Raw genomic sequence first — 24,027 nt, 5'->3', positions numbered from 1 at the left:
AGAGTTGGGGGTGTGAGAGATGTAGGATTCTGTTTGTAGAAGTAAGGATTAGGTCTTACTTCTCCCTGTGATATAGGAGGATCTTTAAATAAATGAGTGACCTCTTAGAATTCTTTGCCTTAATGATGACTTATAAGATATACTCACATTGTATTCATTATAGACACGTAGGTACAAGTTTACAATAGTTATTGTTTAAAGTCTAATATATTTATGGAGTTTAATTTTAAATGTCGTCCATGCTTTATTTTTCCACACCTAGGACTTGGGATTTGCTGGTGCTTCTGGCCTTATAAATACATTATTATTGACACTAATACTTCTACAACTACTATTACTAATACTAATGCCAAAGTTCTTTTGATTTGTTGAACCAGAGTACATGTCAAATTTAAGTGGATCTTTGAGATGCTACCAACCCCTGGGTGCAATGGCATCTTTTAATCTAAAAATTAGAATACTGGAATCCAGAAAAATAAAGCTCAGAATGCAATATAGTTAAATAAAACACTCATGATTTTGATTTGCACAAGATGAAAACAACTCTTTATTAAACATAAGAAGATCATCTATGAAAACTTGGAACTTTCACATATTTTTTTTCAAAGAATGTACACAGTTGCAAGGAGAGTACTGTGAATTAAGCCTTGCTACTAGCCCATTGCTTTAACCCTGTGACCTTTATAAGAGTATTCTAAATGTATTGAACACTTAAACTTTGCATACATCATCACGTCTATGATAGGCAAAAAAACTCAGTAGGCAGCTTTCACTTTTAACCTGGAGTCTACCCAAAGCCAGCTAAACCTATCCTTACATTCTTTACAGTTCTTTTTAATACAAGTGGACAAGCATTGAGATCCCATGCAACATGTCCTCAAAATTGGTAGTAGAAAAATGAAAATAGTTGGTGTACAATTAATTTGAGATCCAAGTGGCGCAGACATCAAAAGCTCCTTTGACAGTGTCATTGATCACAAATTATATAAAAGCCGGTATCTACATGTTGGCCCTTGAAGGGGGAGTTTGCTGCTTGCTCACAATTAGATAAGTGGAATATTTTTCTTGGGTCTAGTTGAAATGTTTTATGGATAATTTTGCACCATCTTCTACTGCATCGTCTTTCAGGGCAGGCTCAGCTGCTATGCCCTGTCTTAAATGTGTTCAGTATTGCTCGTCTTGGGATGAAATCACTTTTCCATCAATTACCTTGGACATGAATAGTAGATGAGCTGGTTTTCAAGGTGGAGCTGGAAAAACCCTTAGTTCCTAGGAAATTAAAAAATGTTTAATAATCACAAAGTAGGTAAACAAATTCATCAATTACACATATAATTACCATTGGAATTTACTCTCCATCCCTCCTTAAATTGCATAAATATCATAATTTCACAATTACACATATATAATGTCGACAATCTCTGTATTTAGTAAACTAAAGTCATAAACGGGGTGTGGATAACTGGATCACTGTATTGAAAGTATAAGTACTCTATGTAGGGGCATCTCCCAAACTACTCCGGGAGACATAGTTTATTACGAATGCGGTACAACGTATTCCATTACAAAGCGGTTGTGACAACTACTGCGTTATTTCAACGTGAACCTTTACATCACAAGTCGTTACAACGACTTGCTGTAGGGGGCACACAGGTGTTGGCTTTACAATCCAATGCATTCCCTGCTATTGCACAAACTGGAGTATGAATAGTAAATATTACTATTCCTAAGTCCAGCGAGCCACCTACAGCAAATCGTAGTAACAACTTGCGATGTAATGGTTTGCCTTGAAACAACGCAGTTGGTGTAACGACTGCATTGTAATGGAATGCATTGTAGCGCATTCGTAGTGAAGAGACATATTCAACTGCTCTGCATCTGGAGAAAGGTGGGTGTTCTGTTGCCAGTTGTAGCACAAATAATGATGAAGGTCAATGTTCTTTTGCATTCCATTCATGGGACTTTAAATCTTGCCCGGGAAAAGCCTGTATTGCTAGTATCTTTAAACATTAGGCATGAGTAGAATGTAGTTATGTGACGTGACAAGCAGACCACGTACTTACTACTTTAAATAAAGTGTCAAAATGCATTTTATTCTGCCTAGGGCACTACAGGTAGAAACAGGTAATCTTTGGTTGTTATCTTTGCTTCTAAATGTATAGGAAATTCTACATTCTGAGCACATTAGTCACTGAACCGACCGCAGCAGGTGGAAAAGAAAGTATGCAGATATGTCAAAGTGGAACAGATTTATAATTCTATAGTAAGATGTGTTTCTGACATCACATTTAAAGGGAAACATACTTTGAAATATGAGGCATTTAAACATAGCTCTGTACATACCGACCATTGCTTAATAGCCTTTTATGGAGTGAGCCAGAATAAGCTACTTATAGATTTACTAAGATGGTCAAGGGGCTCTCAACAGTCCATACAAATGGGTAGCTTATGTCCCATATCTGTCAAACCCAATATCTCGGGCAGGAGCCTTGCTGGCCCTGAAAATGCAGCAGCATTCTTAGAAAATCTACCCATTTACAACGGCAGAGAGTTTCTGCCAACTCCACCACATCCCTGCAACCAATAACATGTTGTTCAATAAAGCCCCTCACCTCCTGCTACAGATGCAGATGTCCACGCTGCAGATCTGTGGAAAAAATGATGATTTTAGTGTTGAGGAAGAATCAGTAAACATTTACCTATTCCAGACGCTTTGCTTTTATAAAACCTAATGTGTCGTAAACTAATCTGGCATCCTTTAAAGATGATTTTGCTAACTGTTATGTTCTAGATATGTCACAATGCAGGATTCAAAACGTTTTAGAATACTTCCATATGGTACTTTTAGTTTCAGTTTGACCATCATAATTTTGAAAGCTCAGTTGTGTAGACAGGCGTCATTTTGAATATATGATAACTAATATAGCTCTCAGCATTTTAACCGCTTCGCCGCGGCGGCTTTTCCCGCTGTGCGCGGCATTTTTAAAAATCCCGCGTAACGTGACAAAGCCAGCTCGTCATCCGCGCAGCGCAGGTAACGCCCATGACGAGCTGGCTTTGTCATCCGCGGGGAAGGGGTTAACTGAAATGCAAATGGGCATATTGAAATTTTGTCCACCAATCAGAATTCTGAGAGATCAATCAGAAATCTGAACAACCAATCAGACTTCTAAGTGTCCAATTACAATTTGCAGTGACCAATCAGAGCTCTGAGTGTCCAATTCCATATCTGAGCACCACTTAAAAATTTCCTGCATTAATGTTTCAAAAACTTAGAAGTCCTAAAGAATTAAAATGGCCAGTGTACCATTTATTTGCATATTCATATTGCAAATACAGACCCAAAATCAATCATTTAACAAAATTATGACTTTTAGTGAGCAAAGGTATTAGTTTAGAATAATTTCAATAAATTGGAAAATACTTTTAAATCTATTTGCTCAAGTCCAAATCCCCTTAAGATATGCTCATGTATGTTTGCATTCCCAGCTAATATTCATTTGTTCATTGTTTTCCTGATGCGGTTTCGGGCACCAGAGAGTGAGATTCACCCCCGAGACACACGCAATAGATGCGAGAGGCCACTGAGCCATACTAGATCAACCCAAGGATACCCCTGCTTTGATCTTTAAACCGTCCCCCTTCCCCTCTGTCTTGAGAAAGACCCGCCGTGACCACCTACAGGGGCACACAAGGGTCGAAACGTCGACGAATCCATAGGTTCAGAATCACCAGGATTCCCATAGCAAAGGAATCCTCGGGTGAGATCAAACCATCATCTGACCAAACCCTAATTGTACCTGTATATACATCTGTATAGATTTATTTCCCGCACTGTATATATTATCCTGTTCACTGAGCACCCATTCAAAAAAAGTCACAAAATTGTTTATCACGGTCTTGCTATATATGTATGAATTAATTTACGAATGAAGTAATTCAGTTTTGTAAAGAAGCAAACATGTATTAAAATGTACAATACAATACTTTTGAACATATAACTTTGTTCTTCCGTGTTTTGAGCAATTGATTTCTCACTAAACACTATTCCCTGTATCAGAGAGCTGATTTGTTTTTACTTGCATCTATGAGCATTGTTCAAATAACCTGTCTTACCCAACATAACCAATTTTTTGTTTAACTGTTACATACCCAGGTTCTGAGGGACACCGGGTCACCCCTTTTTTGTAAATTATCATTGTTTTCATAAAGCCACATCATGAATATTGATATTTGTTTGCCTACTTTAGTCCAGCAACTGCTTAGACTATCTATGAAGGGAAATCATATTGTCCATCCAATTAGAATTTAAAGGGTGCCCCTTCTGCCATCACACGTGCCAACCCATTGTCTGCACACTTACATTTAACATTTCTAAGTTCTACTTACATTCTTTTCACCTTGCATGTCATTTGTCTATATTATTTTTTATCCACATTATGGTGGCACAAAGTGCTGGACATAGTGAATCAGGAGAAAATAAAATCGTTTTACATTTTTATGCAACCCAGATTTGTTGAGGTTTTTTAAATGTTCACAACTGCACACCAGAAAGCTGGCAGGACTCTAAACACTCCCCAAAATGCCTCTTATGCTCATAGAAAACATTCTCAATCGTACATAAACTACCAGCAAAGATAATGAAACATCCTGCAACACAGGGCTAGTTAGACTTTCAAAAAATGTAATGGGTTGAGTGGCAGTCTGTGAGTTAGCAGAGTTATTTACTAATCAGATATTGTTAATAATAATAGCATTATGTATGTTTTTGTGAGCCACTATTGTGAATATTTGGATTCTAAACCCAGTAATTTAGTGCGATGACATAGCCAAAGTTGTTGACAAAAGCTGTGATTAGGTCATAACAAATTCTCTGAGAGGCTGTCAGAGCAGGGATGGAAAGCAGTGAGCACAGCTGCTGGAGAAGAGTGAAGGGAAGGCAGAGAGGGGTGAGGGTGGACGATGGTTTTGGGGGCCATACATAGCATAACATTATAGATGGATAAATAGTGAAATGCAGTGATATTTTTCACATTGAGGTTCTGAGTGACTTCATAGACAACGCAGGGTTCGTGCTGTTTCTCTTATGCAACTCAGAACTCTTCGGTGAAAAACATCCCTGTAATTCACAGCTACCCATCTATAACTATATATTAACTGATCAAGGAACACACTTCACAAATGACCTGCTTTATTAATAGATGTTAACTTTATCTAAAGATAGCAGGCTATCCTGGTGTTGCTTGTACTGTAAAATGTGTGCTACAAGTCACACTGCCTGCTGCAGATATATCAATCCATTGAGGTTTGTACATAGAAACAAGACTGCAAACTAGCAGGTATAACTGAGATATTTGATGCAGGTGCATGTTGTGTGTACAGTTAAGGTCCTGAACTAGTATTTGCAACAGCTGCATAAACCTACTGAGATAAAAGTGGTCACATAATTTAAAGTGCAAAACATGTTTAATAGGCTCTTTCTTCTGCAAAGATGGCATGAGTGGCCAAGGCCAGTGTTATTACAAAATGGCAGTCGTAGTAGCAGTAACATCACAGAGTTGACCCTTTCTCTGACCTTTAGCCCCTCAGCTGCCTCTGCAGCCGGGCAGTGGAAGTTCATTGAGTGAAAACTACAGAAAGGTAGAGGGATCTCAGAGCCCGCTTTACTCCTGTACCTGCTGCCGCCTTCATGACCCATGAGACCAGAAGTAGGAAGCATGGTACCTTAGGACATCCTTGGAGTGCCAGCTGCTACCCCCGACTACACCTAATTGGTGAGTGGAGCAGAATCAGTCACGTGCATGCAGTGCCTGACTATGCCGAGCATCCATGCCAGCAACATAAAATGAGGGTTACTGTCTCTAAGGTGCTGAGAGGCTTTCTAAGAAAGTAGTTCTCTTTGTTTAAGCATGTGTGTGCATGTATTATAACCCAAATGCCCTTTTCCTCAGACCTTGTATTCAGGTCTCTCCTAAGTCATCTTACACTGAGCAGTGCTTTCATCACAGAATTTTAAGGATCAGGGATTTTCAGAAAGCAAAGTGATGTACATTTCTTGCAAGACAGTGAATGCTAATGTGTTATTCCCAGTTTATCCTGGAGAGTTTTGTATTCCACGTTTCACTGTTTGTACTGTTTTGACACTTGACACATTTTGACTAATCTTCCATTGACTGCTGTAAAATGATCACGTAATATGGGTAGATATTAATTCAGTTGTACACACTTACGTGTTCATTTTGTGCAGCATTAATTGCGTCTTTTGTGACTATATATGCATAACAATGTGTCAGAATGAAAAGTAATGACTGAGTAGAAACGAATGTCTGAGTCTTAAAGTACAAATGTTGGGACAGGGCGGGTCTGCTGCATGATTTGAAGGCCGTGTACGTCTACCCTGTGTTCGCCAGAGTTCTGAGACGGATTTAGAACTTTTAGCCACCAGAACACACAAGAATCATGCCTGTATGCTGATAGGCGGGCTCTTTGTGACATGGAGTGTGACAAAGTGCTTGGCTCGGTGGACCTGGGTGTCACACCAGGTGCGCTTTCCCTCACTTAGTAGGACTTCTATGAGCTCACAGGAGTGAAGAGGACTGGCTGCTCTTAGGGCCAGAACAGGCCTTTTTACCGGTCACCTGCACTGGCAGGGTTCCCAGCTGGTCTCCACTGTTTTAGATGGTTTGTCGGGTCCCTGAACCTGGGTTCTTCTCTAGATTTATGTAGGATATGAATGTTGCACACTAAGCATGGAGTGCATGGGCTGGGGTACAAGAGAGCATCCTCCATACATGGCAAATAAAATAAAAAACCTAGACATGCTGTATAAAACGTGTAACCATATTAGGCTCGAGACACAACATTGCTTGAAAGCCAAGATGACAAACCTTCTCTTGTTATGCTTCTAGGTCTGGACTTCCCTTCTCCACCAGATTTCACAAAGTCTAGTGCTTTTTAGGAAGGAACTGAGGGGCATATTACCAAGGGCATTCTCGCTGCTTTAAGTGGCAATCATTTTATCGCCCTATTACCTAGCTGTCGCTAACACCAGTTAGGGACAGCTAGTAAACAAGATTGCAAAAAAGAAATTTTGTCCGATCATCTTGGGGCCCACTTTGCATGTCAGCGATAATTATCGCTAATGACATGCAAAGTGGGCGTGCCAAGATGTCAGCGACTGGAAACAGTCGCTAACATCGCTATCTCCTATTACCTACTTTTGGAAATATTCGCGCTAAGCGCGAATATCTCCAAAAGCGAACGACTGCCCAGAGCAGTTCTTAGCCATGTTATCCAACGGTAGGTGGATAACATGGCTAAGAGCATTAGCTCGGTAATGCATGAATATCGCGGACTTTTCAGCGATATTCATGCATTTCGGCCGATTTTTATCGCTTAGGAGATAAACCTTGATAATAGCAAGGTTTCTAAGCGATAAAAATAGGCGAAGCACGGCGATAAAATTATAGCCGCTAACCAAGCTTAGCGATAATTATCGCTTATTCTTGGTAATATGCTCCTGAATTTCCTCCGGTTCAAGCAGCAACAAAACCCCATGTAACCACACGACTGCTCCCAATGTGATCACCCTTGTTCAGACTTCTTCCATTCTCTCCCTATTCCCACCATTGTGGAGCATGGCCGTGCTTTGTAGGTATGTTTGTGCATATAACACCCCATATTAGACATAAGATTGTCTTTTTGGTGCAGTCTAACATGGTGTCCTATAAAGCAATCGCACTGTCACTTACTTGGCATCCTGGCCGTCCAGTAGCTGCTGGTACGCATCGATTTCCATCTCCAATCGGTTCTTTACATCCAGGAGCGCCTTGTACTCCAGGTTCTGATGTTCCATGTTGCCCCGGAGGTCTATGAGCTGAGCTTCGTAATGGCTGATTTTAGACTGCATTTGCTGGAGCTGTGCTGAATAGCCGCCTTCTGTTTCAGCCAGTGAGGCTTCTAGGCCCTTTTTCTGATGGTTCAAAAAGAAAGTTAATAATATAATCTAAGTTTCCGTTCACATGACGTCAAGCAGCCAAAGAGGGTGATCTATCTGTATTCCAGATCCAGTATTTCTTGATAAAACAGGATCAGTTTCACTCATTACTAGAAAGTAATGATATCAAAAGATAGGGTTTTAAATTTTCAGGATCTATAGGTGCTCAAGCACAATTAACGTAATACGTATTTGTCAACAGTAATGGTGCAAGCAGGGAGGGGAGATCCATAAAGACCCCTCAATTTAAAGTGTGAAAAAATCGCCCTTATCAACATGAACACAAAGTCCTGCGCACTCAAACAGAATATAAATAATAATGTGACAGTAAACAGGATTGCAAAAAAGAAATTTTGTCCAACGTCGTTTTCATGGAGGTTCATATATCTCTCCTTTTTATTAGGTCATCAAATCAGCAATAATATACAGCCAGCCGACACGTGTTTTGTTGTAGGACTGTACACACACAGTAACTACAACTCATTAGGGCTGGAAAATACAAAAAGATGATCTAAGTCGCAAGCTAGCGAACACACGTCTAAAAGTACTTATGTCATACAGTCTATACCGAAAAGTGACATCTTAGTCGGCAATCACCTCCGTATGTGGAACCCCTAAAAGCTAAATTTACAATTGTATTCAAAAGTCTGTCAATGAGTCTGAAAAGACCCGAAAGTTATTATACAAATCAAAGACCGTGACACGGGTGGTCTTTTCACTCTATGCTGCTATATACAATAATATCAACTTTCTTTGATGTGTATAATACCTTTCGGTCTGACCTAATAAAAAGGAGAGATATATGAACCTCCATGAAAACGACGTTGGACAAAATATCTTTTTTGCAATCTTGTTTACTGTCACATTGTTGTTTATATTCTGTTTGAGTGCGCAGGACTTTGTGTTCATGTTTACTAGAAAGTAAGGTAGATCAAGGGCTCAATTTAAAATTTTGTTTGCGGGGAGGAGTGATGAATACTTATTTGAACGATTCTCTTTGCTTGCGGTGAATTCTCCAGCAGAATCACCTCTAAAATACTGTACCCTGGGAAGATCGAATTTTTGCAGAGGATTCCTCACTGCTAGCAAATACTCCAAAAGAAGATTTAAAGATTTCACCCAACCCTGCATCAGGCTCTTATTGACAGGCGTGCATCAGATTACAGAGGAGACATAGAAAGAGGGAACAACAAGGAGAAATTAACCCTTTCGATGCTCATGACGAGCTGAGCTCGTCATGAGGCACGGTTGAGCTGTGGTTATGATGAGCTGAGCTCGTCATGAAACCATAGAATTCAAGCAAGTTCAGCACAGGAGGGGAAAAGTCACAGCAGCCAAGGTGTTAAGACATTTCTCCTCGTTATGCCTCACCTGAAAAGGCGTAGCATTTTGATGCATTTCCAGATCTAGCAGTAATAATAAATCTAGGAACGCTCAAAAATCCATGTGTGGATGCAGAGGGATAGTCATGCTTCACCCATGTAATGCCTCCCTAGGTTAGGGTAAGGCTGTGTTGTGTTACTCCAGATTTACCAAGCAACAGGGGGCCATACAAGGTGGCCTTGCATGACCTGATAAATTGAACTTAAGAGTTGTGTCGCTCTTCCGCCCGGTTGGCTTAAGAACGTCAAAACACTTTGAAAAATATGGCCCTAGGTATTGAAAGCAAAAGTCTGACCCTAAATAGTGGAATTAACTACACCAAATAATAAAGAGAAAGGTCAAAGATCAGCTTAGTTTTATGAAGTTAGAATGTGGAGAGTCTGTGGAATACAATAAACATATAGAGTCAGAAGGTCTGTTAAACAACGTAGCTGAGTCTATGAGGTCCTAATGAAGTGATCCTTTTGGATTGCACTGAACCAGGCCAAGTGGTCACGAGACACAGATATGTGTAAGATGTCCTATCAGCCCACCCATTCGGCGGAGCATCGTCATGTAGGACACCTAACCAGGGTGGTGAGTCCAAGCCCAGTGAATTGGCCAGACATCACACACTACTGGTCCATCATGAAAAAGTGTCCGTGCCACTGAGTGGTGCTGAAAAAGTGCAGTGCAAAACAAGGAATAAAGAATAAGTGATCTAAAATGACGGTCGAGGCAAAGAAAATTATTTTTAATGAAGATATTCACCAAGACGTCAGATTAAAAAGAAGTGTATAACAGTGTGAAAAAAATCACTGTGATGCTTTGCTATGTTGTAAATTGGGCCAACATGTTTCTGCCGAAGGTGAAACTACACCGGCATTCTTCAGGGCCAAATTGGATGTTGCTACTGCAAAGATACACTCATACAATATATGCAAAAGTGAAACAAAAACAAAAGGGACAGACCAAATTGTTTGTTAAAGACCTGTCCAAACTATTGGTGTGGTCATATAGACCATCCTACCATGTCCTCCAGATCAGGAGTTGATAGAGGACGTACTCCTAGAAATGGGAAACAAAAAAGAGACAAAAATGTTGTCCATACAACAATCATAATAGACTATTCACAAAATCAGAACCAATAAATAAACTCAGCTAAGCCAGTCCATAATAGGACAACAGCATGTTATATAGGTATCTAATTAAAGTAACCCATCAGTCATTGCTGAACATTAATTTCAAACAAGTATGAGAGGACTTACCCAGCAGTATGTGGGAGTCAAACCTCACCTCACCCGGCAACGGCTCGGAGATTGAGGCCCCGCTCTGTGCACAGAAAATAAAAATATCATCCTGAGTTGACTCAGAAGTCTGTAGTCAATGTCAGGTTGTACCACTGTGCATATGAAAAACTGAATGTGTGACTGTCCTTACCGAACACTGCCCCATGGAGGATAAGGAATAGACTGACTAATAGACAAAGTTAGTGACTAGTGACTGGCTAGCACAGTCATACTGAAATGAACACCCTAATAGATCTAGTGCCTACACTATGATAATAAAGTTAGTTAAATACTCCTACCCTCAATGAGCCAAGCAAAAGTGTGTAAAGTATGGCTCAGGGATGATACTTCCAAAGAAGTGGGTCTAAGTTAAAAGCGACCCCTGTCCTGTATTCATCTGTAAGAGTATGCAAGGTAAAGTGAGCCTGGAACTGACTCCCTAATCAATTGTTAAAGAAGGAATAGGAAGAGCTCAGTTGTAAGGTTATGGCTGCAATTAGCGTCTACCTATAAGGAGAATGACCTGAAAATGAGCTAGGCATGGAAAGGAGGATCACAAAACATGGCAGTGTGCAGCAAAGTCTAAGCTACTCACCTCTCCGTCGGTACCCCAAGGCTGAAACCTAAGCCGAAGGGGAGGCAACGAGGAGAGGTGAGATTCATGTCTTTATACCCTGTGTGATTGGGTAAGAGGCCGCAGCTGTGTACCTATCGCAGCTACCGGTGTTGCGAGGACAAGCCCTTTGCGCATGCGCGGCTGAGTGACGCTACACACCACTGTGTGTGCAATACCGGGCATGCGCGATGCAGTACCTCGAGCCAGTGCCCGCGAGCGCTGGTAGAGGAGCAGCGCACGCGCAGAGGAAACCCGGGCTGGTGTATAGAACGCCTCGGGATCCTCGCTAATGCGCGCATGTTAAGTTATGCAAAACCACTTAAAGTTGTTAGGAGTAGCAAGTAACCAAACAGATGGCGTAGCGCTGTTTCACTATAGTAAACCAACCAGTCGCACCTGGAAAACGAGGGGTTCTCAGTCGGCGGCCGCATGGATGGCACGGTGAATAACAGCTAGCAACTAGCATGGCCATGTGTGTTATCGTCCCTTAAGTAAAACAAAGTATCCTAAGGAGACAGTGAGCATCAGAGTACCTGTAATGGCAATGGTATAGATGGCTACAGACCAAAATGGATCAATACACTCTATAGATATAAGGACACTAAAGTGTATGAGAAACCAGGATCAACACCCAGATGTAGCGGAAGGGATCCCAGTGAGGCACAGTGAGGCACAAGGGTTCTGACATATAACAATGATCCTTGGCTATACCCTCGGAAGAATCTATCAGGGATATAAGGGATGGCGCGACAGGAGTCTATCCTAGTGCTGTCATGTTATGGGTTATCAAATTACCAACTGGCGCTATACTCTATCTAGTAAATGTATTGGGTCTGAAGGATAACTGATAGTGTTTTGACCTACTGGAGATGTGATGGGTCAATTTCAAACGTAAGCTGCACTATACCAGATTGCTACAGTGAGTCTGTATCATGTAAAGTTTTAGTGGAGCCAACTAGTAGTGTGTAGAGTCATAAATAGAAGAAGGCATCCCCAAGCGGCTCACAGCTGGTTAGATAGACACCCAGGGTATATTATCATTCAGACCTGAGATGTCAGTTTTCAATTTAAAAATCCAGCGTTGTTCCTTGATGAAAAGAAACCTTGAGATGTCCGTGATGTGCGGTGGGATGAATGGTTGTTCCAAAACAACCCACCTCAAGTCTTCAGCTTTATGCTTTTTAATCAAGAAGTGGTTCGTTAGACAGGTGGACTGTTTGTTACACCGTATTGTACTCTTATGCTCGCTAATACGGGACTTCACTTTCCTGGTGGTATGTCCAATATAAGCCAGACCACACGGACATGTGATCTTGTAGATCACTCTCTCCGAGTTACAGTTGGTATGCTTAAGCAACTTCCATGGTCTAACAGTACCAATGTCAACGGAGAGCGTCTTACTGGTCTGGGGGCACGACGCACAGTTACCACAGGGGTGGTGCCCTTGAACTGGAGTGGTATTCCAAATGGTATCAAGGGTGGTGGTGATGTCCTTCTTTTGTGTCCGTGGTCTTGTGTGGACCAGTGCGTCCCTGATACTAGATCCTCGTTTGAAGGCAAAAAGAGGCCTGGGTATAGCTCCAGCAACCGTGTTCAAGATTTTCCAATGTTTCAGGATTATCCTCTTGACCCTGTTGGATCTGGTGCTGAAGGTGTGTACCATCGTGATCCTTTCGGATGGTGTTTTATTGTGTCGATGTTCGATCAAAGCCTCACGATTGTTATTAAAGGCTCTCTTATTGGCCCGGCGTATCAATTGATTAGGGTAATGTCGCTCCTTCAGGTTGCTTGCTAATTCCCTCGCATGTTGTTCATATAGCTGGTTTGAAGAACAGTTTCTCCGAACCCTGAGAAATTGACCCACTGGCAAATTGTCCCGTAATGACTGTGGGTGGAAACTCCGGTATGACAAGAGGGAGTTGCGTGCCATAGGTTTCTTATATAAACGGCTCTGAAGCCCTCCCTCCTCAGGAAAAATTAGGAGATCCAGAAATGGTAGCTGTTCTTTACTGTACTCCACAGTGAAACGGAGAAATCGATTCCTTGAGTTAAGCCACGTGTGGAAGTCGGTTATCTCTTCACAGTTGCCCCTCCATATGACGATGATGTCATCTATGTACCGGCGCCAAAGCAACACCTTGCCAAGGTAAGGGTTGCTGGTGTTCAGGACATGGTCTTGCTCGAACTGATGCATATAGAGGTTTGCCAAACTGGGGGCGAAGACACTCCCCATTGATGTCCCCGAGACTTGGAGATAAAGGTCATCCTGGTACTGGAAGTAATTCTCCATCATAGCCAGTCTAGCACACTCCATGATGAAAGGTATAGGAGTGATGGTCTCTGGTGGTTTAGACTCCAGTAGAAGTCGAATGCAATCAAGGGTCTCTTGCTGTGGGATGCAAGTATACAGAGACTCAACGTCGAAACTCACCAAAAAGTCGGTCTCGACGTTGAACTCAGACTCTGCAAGAAGACGAAGGACATCACCAGTGTCCTGAAGATACGTAGGAGTCTCCTTAACCAGAGGTTTTAAAAAGACATCCACGAACGTTGAGAGCGGCTCGAGTAGAGACCCAATTCCCGAGATTATGGGTCGCCCCGGAGGTGGTCTCTTCTCTTTGTGTATCTCTTTGTGTGAGTCTGTGGAATACCCTGTTGAACTCAGTCTGCAGCTCTAGTTCCAATCCCTGCAAACTGCGTCTTATTTCGACGATCTCGCTCTTCCCAGATTGCATCTGCTCAACATTGGCCCCAACTTCTTTCCGCAACTGTTCACTCTATAAACCAGAGAGATGGAAGGGAGGCATGAAAAAGCAAAAGAGGCAGGCAACAGCTAATAAGGCATCTCATGTTTTAGAGGACATTATTTAGAAGTTTATCAACTTACACTCGCAATGAACCTCGCTTCAGCTTCTCTCCGGCTCTTGTCCGCCATGAACTCGTACTGTTCTCTCATTTCTGAGAGGACCTTGGTGAGGTCGGCTCCTGGAACAGCATCCATCTCCACAGTGACCATTCCAGCCGCATGTGTTTGCATTTCACTCATCTCCTAAAAATAACACCAATATTCAGTATTACCGAAACCTTTAAGAATCAATTATGCTTTTTCATGAAAGCTGGAATGGCTCACTGGCTGATAGTGAACAACTGGTGTATTGTGCCAATCATTTAACATTGTATTAAAAATACTGCCTACTTTAGGCTGGAAATCATTAGGGAATTCATCTGAAAGTCTTATTTTATGTAGGATTTCTAAATGGTTGGTCTCAGGGTGCACGCCTTTTGAAAAAAATCACAGATTGCACTGGTATCCCAATTCAATATGCTGAATCTATATTTTTATGCAGACTGTAAGCAAATAGATAAGGCCCCTCTGCATAAACTGATAACCTTTAACCCTTCATAGGAATTTAAAATCAACGTATATGATAAGAATGTTCATCAATATTACTGTTTACTACAAATTCTCATAACCAATCTAGAAATGACAAACCAGTCATTTGAGTCGATATGCCAGCAGCCACAACTGCTTCTTCATGGAGCACCACATAATGCCCTTAGAGGGCAATTTTTGTGTGTGATATCTGTGGAAGGGGCGGGGGCACCGCCAAAGATTTTATTAGTGTTGTGGAGGGGGGGCTGCATCCATGACGATGACCCCAGGAGAACCTACCATATTTTTTCAAACCATTGCCTGGGCTGGAGCTTTAACTCTACAGCTGGGAATGAAGAGCCATTTAGGGTCTGGTTTTATGGTTGCATTTTATGTGGCCTGAAGATATTCCAAAAATACACAAGGATCTCTTGTAGTTGTTCTTACAATTGAATTCTTGGAATGAAAATATTAAAATAATGAGTCAGAGATATGTTTGTTTTATTATGTATCTGAGAATTAATTCATACATTTTATCCTCAAAATGTAATAACAACTATTTTTTTAGAGGAGTCGCATACATTTTTTTAAATAAAAGTTTAATAAATATTTTTAACCCCTTCCATGCTCATGACAAGCTCAGCTCGTCATGCAGTACAGTGCTCCTGTGCTCATGACGAGCTGAGCTCGTCATGAACAATGGGAAAAACAGGCATGCAGCACCTTGGGAAAATACCTTTGGCATTGAAGGTGTTAAGTAAGCAATAATATTACACATTGCATTATGTATATTAATTAAATATACATTTAAATAAAATTATTCATGATTTTAGAAGATGAAAGGTCTGCTTTGTGTATATTGATATGCTCACCCCTTGATAAAGCAATATGCTCACTTTTACATTTTAGTGCTGCAGAAGCCATGCGTCATGTAGAGTTGGCAGCAAAGAGGCCAGGTCTTGCAGCCAACCACACACTGCACCGTGTACAGGGGCTTGACTGCCTCCAGGAGGTGTTGTATGTCCCTGAGCCAAATGTATTTGGGGGTCTCCTGTTCGGAACAGTTTTGAATTTATGATCCAATTTCAACTCTTATATGCCATCTTTGGCCAGGCCAGTGACAGTGCACAGGCACACTTGTCCAAATTTTAAATATGTTTACGTCTAATAATCAGGGATAGTTACATGTGTTTTCAATATTGTAACACAGCAGCAGACCACTAACATTACTATAAATATTGTCTGTGATACCCTGCCATTTCTCATATGTGAGGTCCTGTTTTGATCAAAAAGAACTTTTTTATGAATGTTGCATTAATCATAAGCAAAACATTTCTATGCAAAATGTCTCTAATAGACTCTCACACATCACCCACATTAAAACAAATCAAAAGAAAATGGTATTTAAAACAATATGTTTAAGAATTATTCAAGGTCATCATGGCAAGACTCTCTGCAAAACAGAGCTGGTGCTATCAGGGGGCTCCTTGAAAGACTGCGGCCCTGGGCCAGAGCCCACTCTGCCCATGCCTTAAAACATCCGTGTCCTTGAGGGCGACAGCTCTGCGATGCAGGGGGGGTTGATGTCCGTGAGGGGTTAGCAAAAGGGCCTGGCCTGCAGCCAACCCCCAGTCAAGCATGGCCAAAACTTGTGCGCAGCAGGGGCTTCGCTGCCCACTGGAGTAGGATGCAGGGCCTGGCATTTACACTACATATTACATTACTCAAGGAGTCTTTAATGACATTATTGATAATATTACTGCAATATTTGCAATTACATTTTTAATGAGGAAACTGTGTATGGTGGGGGCATAAGCTATAGCTACTTAGGGCATGAGTTATAGTTACTTGAGATAACTATAACTGATGAATTTCAGTGGTTTTGCATGTTTAAAACAACACGTTTTAACCGATATGCCAACCTAACTATAACATCATTTTAACCAGTTTTTTCAGTGAAAATATATGTGTATGTATATATGTATATATAACATCCAATGCTCACCCTCCATCGAAAGTAAGCGGGACACAGCTCCGGATTCAGAACAGGTAGGAATTTTATTGAAACCTACAGCACTTTCCCTTGCAGTCCGTGATGCGCTTTTGTTGTGTGGGCAGACGCGTTTCTGGCCGTCATGGCCGTCTTCAGTGCCAATGTCACAGGCTGCTAGCAATTCGTGTGGGCTTTGGATTGCTGACCCCTCCTTTTAGGACAGTCCTACACCTCATTGGGGGGACCCCTCCCTCTAGGGCGGTCTCACGGCTCCACCTCCCCTCTGCAGGTGTTTGTGCTTGTAGCTCCTGGCAGACTGCATCTTGGGATGTGTAGTTCAGTGTGGCTTCCCTGCTTAATAGCGGAGTCCCAAACATCCTGAGATGTCCCCTTCACTTGGCACTGCTCCATACATCCTAGCAGTGTAGCCAGGAAAGTGTTGTTCCGTCACCACCTGTGTCTTTATCCTATCAGGTAGCGCAATGCTACCTCCTCTCTCCCCATCGCGAAAACTATATGTATGTATGTATGTATATATATATATATATATATATATATATATATATATATATATATATATATATATATATATATTCTCATATAAGTGTGACAATTCAGATTATTTCAAGAGTGGCTTTGGGGACAGGTTTTAGTAATTTTTAATATATATTGAATTAATAAACAACTGTTGTTCTGCTCATCTCCGAATTAAACAAACAGCACTATCATGTGGCAGACTTTCATAGGTGCTAGTGTTGACAATTAAGTGGTGGTGCCGAGCACTGGAAACCACACTCTCAAATTAAGCACTAGTGTTGTCCCGGAGACTGAGAGACCCAATAAAGATTGGTACAGTTGCAACCAAGTAGAAGTACAGCCTTCTGCTTTTCACATCATTTTAAGCATAAGCTAAAGTGCAGAAAGGCAATGTGCTACTTGATCCAAGGAAACCCCGGCTGATACAGACGATGAGAGCCCCCCCACTCCTCCGGAAGTGCAGGTCAGGAAGAAGAGAAGCACAGTGAGGAGAAGCCCCCAGCCAGAAGGCAAAAGATCTGGTAATGTAATGCTAATTGGAGATAGTGGCTAGAGTTACTAATAAAGTTAAAGGTTTTGAGCGGCTGCTTCTAAAGAAAAGAAAAGTGACGGCTCTTCCACTAAGGCAGTGGGGCTTCCCACCCCAGCTCTTGGAGCAGTGAAAAAGGGATAATAACATCATAAAACAGAAGTTATTTTATTTTTAGCGGCGCTTGGAGCAAAGATAGGGCAGGCGGGGCTGGGTTCCCCGTGTCACAGTAGTGGGCTGGCCAAACAGTTATGCACACTTTGCATGTTCACCACCATCTGTATTATACAGCCTGGATGGAGAACATGCACAGGCTGTCAGTCCCCTTCTGAGTGCCGAACCATGGTGCTCACACCAATCACAACGCTGCTGTGATGGTGATAGCCGCGTTGTGATTGACTTAGGGGTGCCTGGGAGCCTGGGTGCTTCCGGGAGCCAGAACAGCAGTAGGACAGAGAAGAGGCTGTGGCTGGTGACCGGGCGGCGACAAGCAGGTAAGTCTTTTTTTTCTATCCAAAACACTCCTCCCCGCCCCTGTCCACATGCCACAGTTCCATACCAGCCGCTACTGGGAAAGAGGAACATATTTTGCTAATTACAAAGATTAATGCAGAGTAAGCAGTTTAGAGCAGCCCAACAAGAAAGACAGGGCTAACTCCTAAGTGGTAAAACCATAACACGGCAGGAAATTGATAAGGTTTATTGAGAATGGGCAGAGTTCTTTGCCCTAAGCCCACCAAGCACATATGGTTAAACATGGGAGACACCATAAAGAGTTGCCCATTATCACAAACGTCCTTCTCTGAAGGACACCTGGGCAATAGAGAACTTGGGGACATGTGAAGAAAAATGTACTGCATGGTAACTTGATCAACTCAAATGGATCTGCCTAGCCACTGATATCAAGGTAAGTTCTCATTTCAAAATACTGCAATGCTGACCCAAGACAAATTTCTTCAGAATGGGTTTTAACTCAACAGCAGTGTGTATCATATTGAAAGCAAAATAAAACTTCATGCAAGTTTTAAGATTCCTTCCAATTGATCTACAGTAAAATCCAGAGAACGTCTTTGCTAAATAGTATCTGCCTCTCATGATGTACGCACACTCTGTACATTACCTCCTCATGGTTTTTCTTGAAGTAAGCAAGTTCTTCTTTCAGGTTCTCGATCTGTAACTCCAGGTTGGATCTGGACAGAGTGACTTCGTCCATGACTCTGCGCAGACCATTGATATCAGCCTCAATGCCCTGGCGCATGGCCACCTCCGTCTCATACCTTATGGAACAAAAGAAAATGCTCATCCATTGAAGTCCATTTTGCACCTGAAACGCCTACTTTGCTTGCCTGTTTTGTTTGCCTTCCGAAGCTTCATTTCCCATTAGATGTCATCTGTCATGATCATTTGGCATTCATCTACCTATTACATTACAGAGATGAATGCAGACTAAAACAAAATGCTACCTAACTAAATGGTTCCATCATAGAAGAAGAGACTTACTAGTGAAAACGAGGAGAACATTTAGATGACAAAAATGGAACATAGAATTGGTGTTAATGACAACAAGCATTCCGCTACATATGACTTTATGTCATACAGGATTATTTAATGGTCCATCAAGTCACCAAGTTGGCAATGGACATCACCTCACTCTTGCTGGAATAAGACCGCCAATCATGCTAAGAAACCTCCACTAACACTGTCAATGGCTTGCTCTGTAGGGGGATTATTTCTGAAAAGAAAACAACTTATGACACTGACACAGATTTCCACCAGTGCTTGGGGGTCATTTCAGTAACTTCCTACTCAGGACTGTTAGGCTTTCTAAAGTACATTCATCAGCGCCCCATTGGAAAGATGCCCATCCTCCCACCTCGACAGGACAACCATTGTTTTATAGTAGATGCCTCACACCAGCCAATCTCTAAATGACCCCAATGGTCTGTAATCATTGTATTCATTTTAGTGACTATGTATGATGGAAGAATTACTTGGATCTTAAGGGATTATTATTAGGATTAGTAGTAACAGTAGTATTAAAAGTAGAAGAAGCATTCAACTTTTGACCTACCACAATGCGATCGCATACACAGAGACAGGATTTACCTTTGAGTCCTTTATTTTTGTATCTAGTTAAAAACTATGGCCATATGAAAAACTTATTTCAACCACCATATTTGGCATAATTCATAATGTTGCAGTTTACTGAAATGTGTAATGTACCCACTCCCCCAATGATAACACTTTGTAATTTTTGAAAGATCCAGAACTGACTTAAAACCAGTTCTGCTTATCCCTACACCTTCAGACTTGGAATACAGATCTTGAACTGAAAGAGCTAACGAGCCCTGATTCTGAAGACAAAAGCCTGCCACTGAGCCCAGGAAGGACAGGTGTTAACTGTTAACCACTTAGATGGGCTTAGCTATCTTTGAGAGGACAGGAACAGCTGGCAGAATGAAGGACAGCCTTACCACTTCCTCTTTTGATTTGAGATGCTGGGGTGGGGCTTCTCATATTAATTCCCAAGATTTTCTGACAGCTAGCCTCCAGTCACTCAGGGAGAGAAGCAGATTGAACCCCTTCAGGTGGTAGAAGAACTTATTTAAATATCAGAGTGGCTAAGAAGCTGAAGAAAGGCCCATTTGGTGGCAGAAGGGTTCTTCTTCCAGAATGGGCCAAAAGGAAAATAAGACCCAAGGGAAACCTTTAATGTTTTTTTTCAGACTCTCATCCACTCTAGTAGTAGCATGCATCATCACTGGGTCACACCCTGGTCCTCTAAACCAAAATGGGCTCAACCATGTTCTAGGAAACACTTTTGATATTTCCTAACAGTAGTTTTATAAGATAATAGGACCTCAGGGTTACCAAGGTTTCTCTTTAACATAGGGTGCCCTTGGTATGGTTAAAAACTAGAACATATGGGTGTGAGTGGGAAATAATGTCACTGCACCCTCTGTTTAGAATGTATCCATTCGGCCACTATGGGTCTCTGGTTTTCATCAAGACTAATAATCTGTCCTAGAAAATTCTATACTGATTGTCCTGTCCCTAACAGTCTCGATGAACAATATTTACATATAAAGCATGCAATTAGGCATACTGGCCCTTAGGTATTCAGAATAAATACTTTGGGCTTCATTCAGAAGGGCCTGCTATTCCTGAGACCATGGGGTGAAATATTTAATAGTTGTAAAATTCACCTCTCCATGATGGATTCCACACTTTGGAATGGGACATAGTACAGTGTTCTGTGTGTTTCCCCTGTTGCGAGGTGTGAACCTGAAATATTTCATATCCCCCCACATAAATTTCCCCATGTTTAGCTGGCAGAAAATGTAAAATAAAAAAACATTGGGTGGAGGAATTCCATGGACAATCTTGTTTGCTTACAAAATCCTGTTTCCACACAAAAGACGATTATCAAGCCAAACAGATTCAGAGCCTTTAACTTGAAGCGCTATGCAACGAATTTGACAGTCTATATATATATTTTTAATTAGTACTCAAAGTAGATCTGCCACTTTTTCAAAGACCTGGTTACATCAGTGAAGTACAGAAGTCATTTTTGCAGTCATGTTGGGATCTTATTATGACCTGACAAGAACTTTCCTACTGTCGTGTGGTTCCTAAGAGTCCCCTAGGACCTGTACGTTTTGGATGACCTAAACTGAGGGCTTGGTGTCCCAACCACTTCTGGACAACCCCACAGGATATGTCAGCAGTTAGACCAACTGGCTCCACAGTGGTGTAGGTAGTCTCTGGCAACCACTGAACATGATAACCCCGATTGCTCAGGGATCGTGGAAAACAGTACAGTACATTATGCTCAGACACTTGTGCTTGCTTTCACTCAGAAAATACACAGGATGGTGATTAGGACATTTCAATAAGTAATTATTGGTCCAGCGACATCCTTGTGTACAACATATGTGCTGCGACAAATCAAGAGACAGAACCGTACGAAAGAGATGGCTAGTGCCAATATAGTAAACAGTAGATACATTTCTACCATAGTGCCAATAATAAGATGAACATAAGCAGTTCAGATAAAAACAGTAGCACTTGCATATTACTAAAATGCGCGCCCTAAGTAATTTTACTAAAATGTACCTGGCCTAACCTGATTATGTAGGTGTTTGTGTGTATAGCTATGTGTATCTGTAGCCAAGAAACCCAGAGGGATGAACCAGCCCCTTCACCCGATGGTTGGGAATGAAGGACCCCGTCTCTGCATTGAGGATGACAACCTGCAAGAGATGTCAGACAGCTGCTTGTCGGAGATTCGGCATGCAGGACCCCTGCCTCAGCTTGCAAGAAATTCTCCTATAATTTTTCGGGGGGAGTGAGTGTCTTTTACACTAAAATGGTCACTCCAGGTTTTTTCTAAAATCAATATGTTTAAGAAACAATCATGAGTGTTATGAAAACAATCATAAATGTTTTGAAAACAATCACTAATGTTTTTCCAAACAAATGTGATCATGCACAGCTGGCTGTTGGCCATGGATAAAAAAAAGTGGTGACCCTTACACAGAATAATTCTGTTGTGCCTGGAGACATGTTTATGTAGTCTGGTGCAGGGATTGTGATAGAATACCGAGAGCCTGCTGTCAAAGAGACAAGAGGAAGGTACTAGGTAAAAGGTCACCTGTTTAGAATCACTATTGTCGTGTGGATTGGACTAGTATGTAAATATGAGGTATACATGATGAGACCATCCTAAAAGACATGACACCAATTCCTCTTCAAAAGGTCAACAAGGTCAGCTAGATAATGATGAAGCTAACGCTATTAAAAAGGCATAAACATCTTTTACAATAAAACATACTAAAAGAACTGAAAAAGCTGGAAAAATGTCCTTCAGTCATTCTTCCCTAAAAACCATTCAAAAGGTCCTCTAAACTTGTATATAGTGCATTTATTGCACTGAGCACCGTGAAAGCCATGAAGCTCAGTTAGGGCCGAGAAGAAAAATAAAACAAAGTCAGTTCTGACCTTCAATTTGGTAAATGTTTAAAAAGTTCCCAAATGTTTCCCAGCACAGGAGAGGCCAGAGTGTTTTAGGAATCCTGTGCTGAAGACTCAAAATCGCTGAGCATCGTACCCGCAGATGGCAGTCCCTCAAGCGCTCCGTCCATCATCTCCTTGTGTTTGCTTTGTTCGCCCTAAGTTGGCAGGGTATGCCCAGACGTGGATCCCTTGCTCACTTTGCCAATGGATTCAAGCTAGCCTGGCTGATGAGGGATGTTAGCCTGAAACCGGTCCCAGGATGTTTGTTTCTGGTCCAGGGAAGACATGGCTGGCCGTTCGGGCTGGAATGTTCCCATGAGGCACAGGGTCAAGGCTGATTTGCAAATAGCTATGTCTGAACTGGGGTGGCGCAGTGAGCTAAAGAACGAGGATAGATTCAACCCAGATCTGTGACTGGGGGTGGGTGTCTGAAAAGTTTCAGCACTCCGTCCATCATCTACTTGTGTTTACTTATTCCCTCAAGAACTTCCAGTATCATATCCAAGCTACTAGGTAAAAGGTCACCTGTTTAGAATCGTTATTGTCGTGTGGATGGGACAAGTATGTAAAAATGCAGTATACATGATGAGACCATCCTAAAAGACATGACACTACTTGTGGTTGTGATTAAAACTTCTTGATTAACAGTTTATCCAACTCTTACCTAACTATAAGTAAGATTGATTCTGATGCTAACTTATTTTCTAAAATAAACACCTAAGTATGAGTTAAGAATTTGTAACATAGTTGGAAGGAAGCCTCAAAGAGATTCCTTTACACTTTGTAATCTCTGTCTTGCAACAAGTGAACTATGGTCCACATTGAGCTCTAAATGTTAGTTCTATTGGATTAACATTGGAACACTGTTTTCTACAATGGTAGACATTTTGAGATGAAGAGCAGTCTCCACAATCTGTGGAACAGGGATTCTTCACTCTTCGTAATAGCTATCTGTCGCAAAAGCTCACACCATTCTTCTCAGTAAATACTGTCATAAGATGTCCAGTGAAGTGGTATTTCTTTACATGTGGTAACCCTGGCTAGTCTAATAATTGTGTTATACTAAACTCAAACTTAAAATAAAATAATTGTGTTATTCTGTATCTGGTTTAATTTTTACACCACCACCACCCTTTAGCTAGTTTAGGCATGTCTGAATAATTAAACTACCACTACTCTGTATCAGATCAATGGAAAACATGCAGGTTCAACTTTGCGAATTGTGACTGACTCCAATAACTTCAGGATTTGCGAATACATTGATATAGGGGTGGACGGAACTTGCAGAGTTTCACTTCATAGATTTGCGTGGAATT

General features: G+C 41.5%; 1 pseudogene across 1 annotated transcript in view; it reads right to left on the bottom strand.

The window, feature by feature from the left end:
• Window positions 1-529: 529 nt before the first annotated feature.
• LOC147717230 (keratin, type I cytoskeletal 19-like) overlaps window positions 530-24,027 on the bottom strand; it is a 105,467-nt pseudogene continuing 81,969 nt past the window's right edge. The window contains exons 3-8 of the transcript XR_015296067.1: window positions 18,816-18,972; window positions 14,151-14,312; window positions 13,915-14,040; window positions 7,752-7,972; window positions 2,613-2,647; window positions 530-1,269 (exon numbers count right to left, since the gene is read on the bottom strand). The product of XR_015296067.1 is annotated as a keratin, type I cytoskeletal 19-like (transcript). The remainder of the gene's footprint in view (window positions 1,270-2,612; window positions 2,648-7,751; window positions 7,973-13,914; window positions 14,041-14,150; window positions 14,313-18,815; window positions 18,973-24,027) is intronic.

Source organism: Lissotriton vulgaris, chromosome 5 (assembly GCF_964263255.1).
Source record: "Lissotriton vulgaris chromosome 5, aLisVul1.2, whole genome shotgun sequence".
NCBI classification, from domain to species: Eukaryota; Metazoa; Chordata; class Amphibia; order Caudata; family Salamandridae; genus Lissotriton; species Lissotriton vulgaris.
The sequence above is the reverse complement of the archived record's forward strand: the minus strand, read 5'-3'. Positions and strand labels throughout refer to the sequence as shown.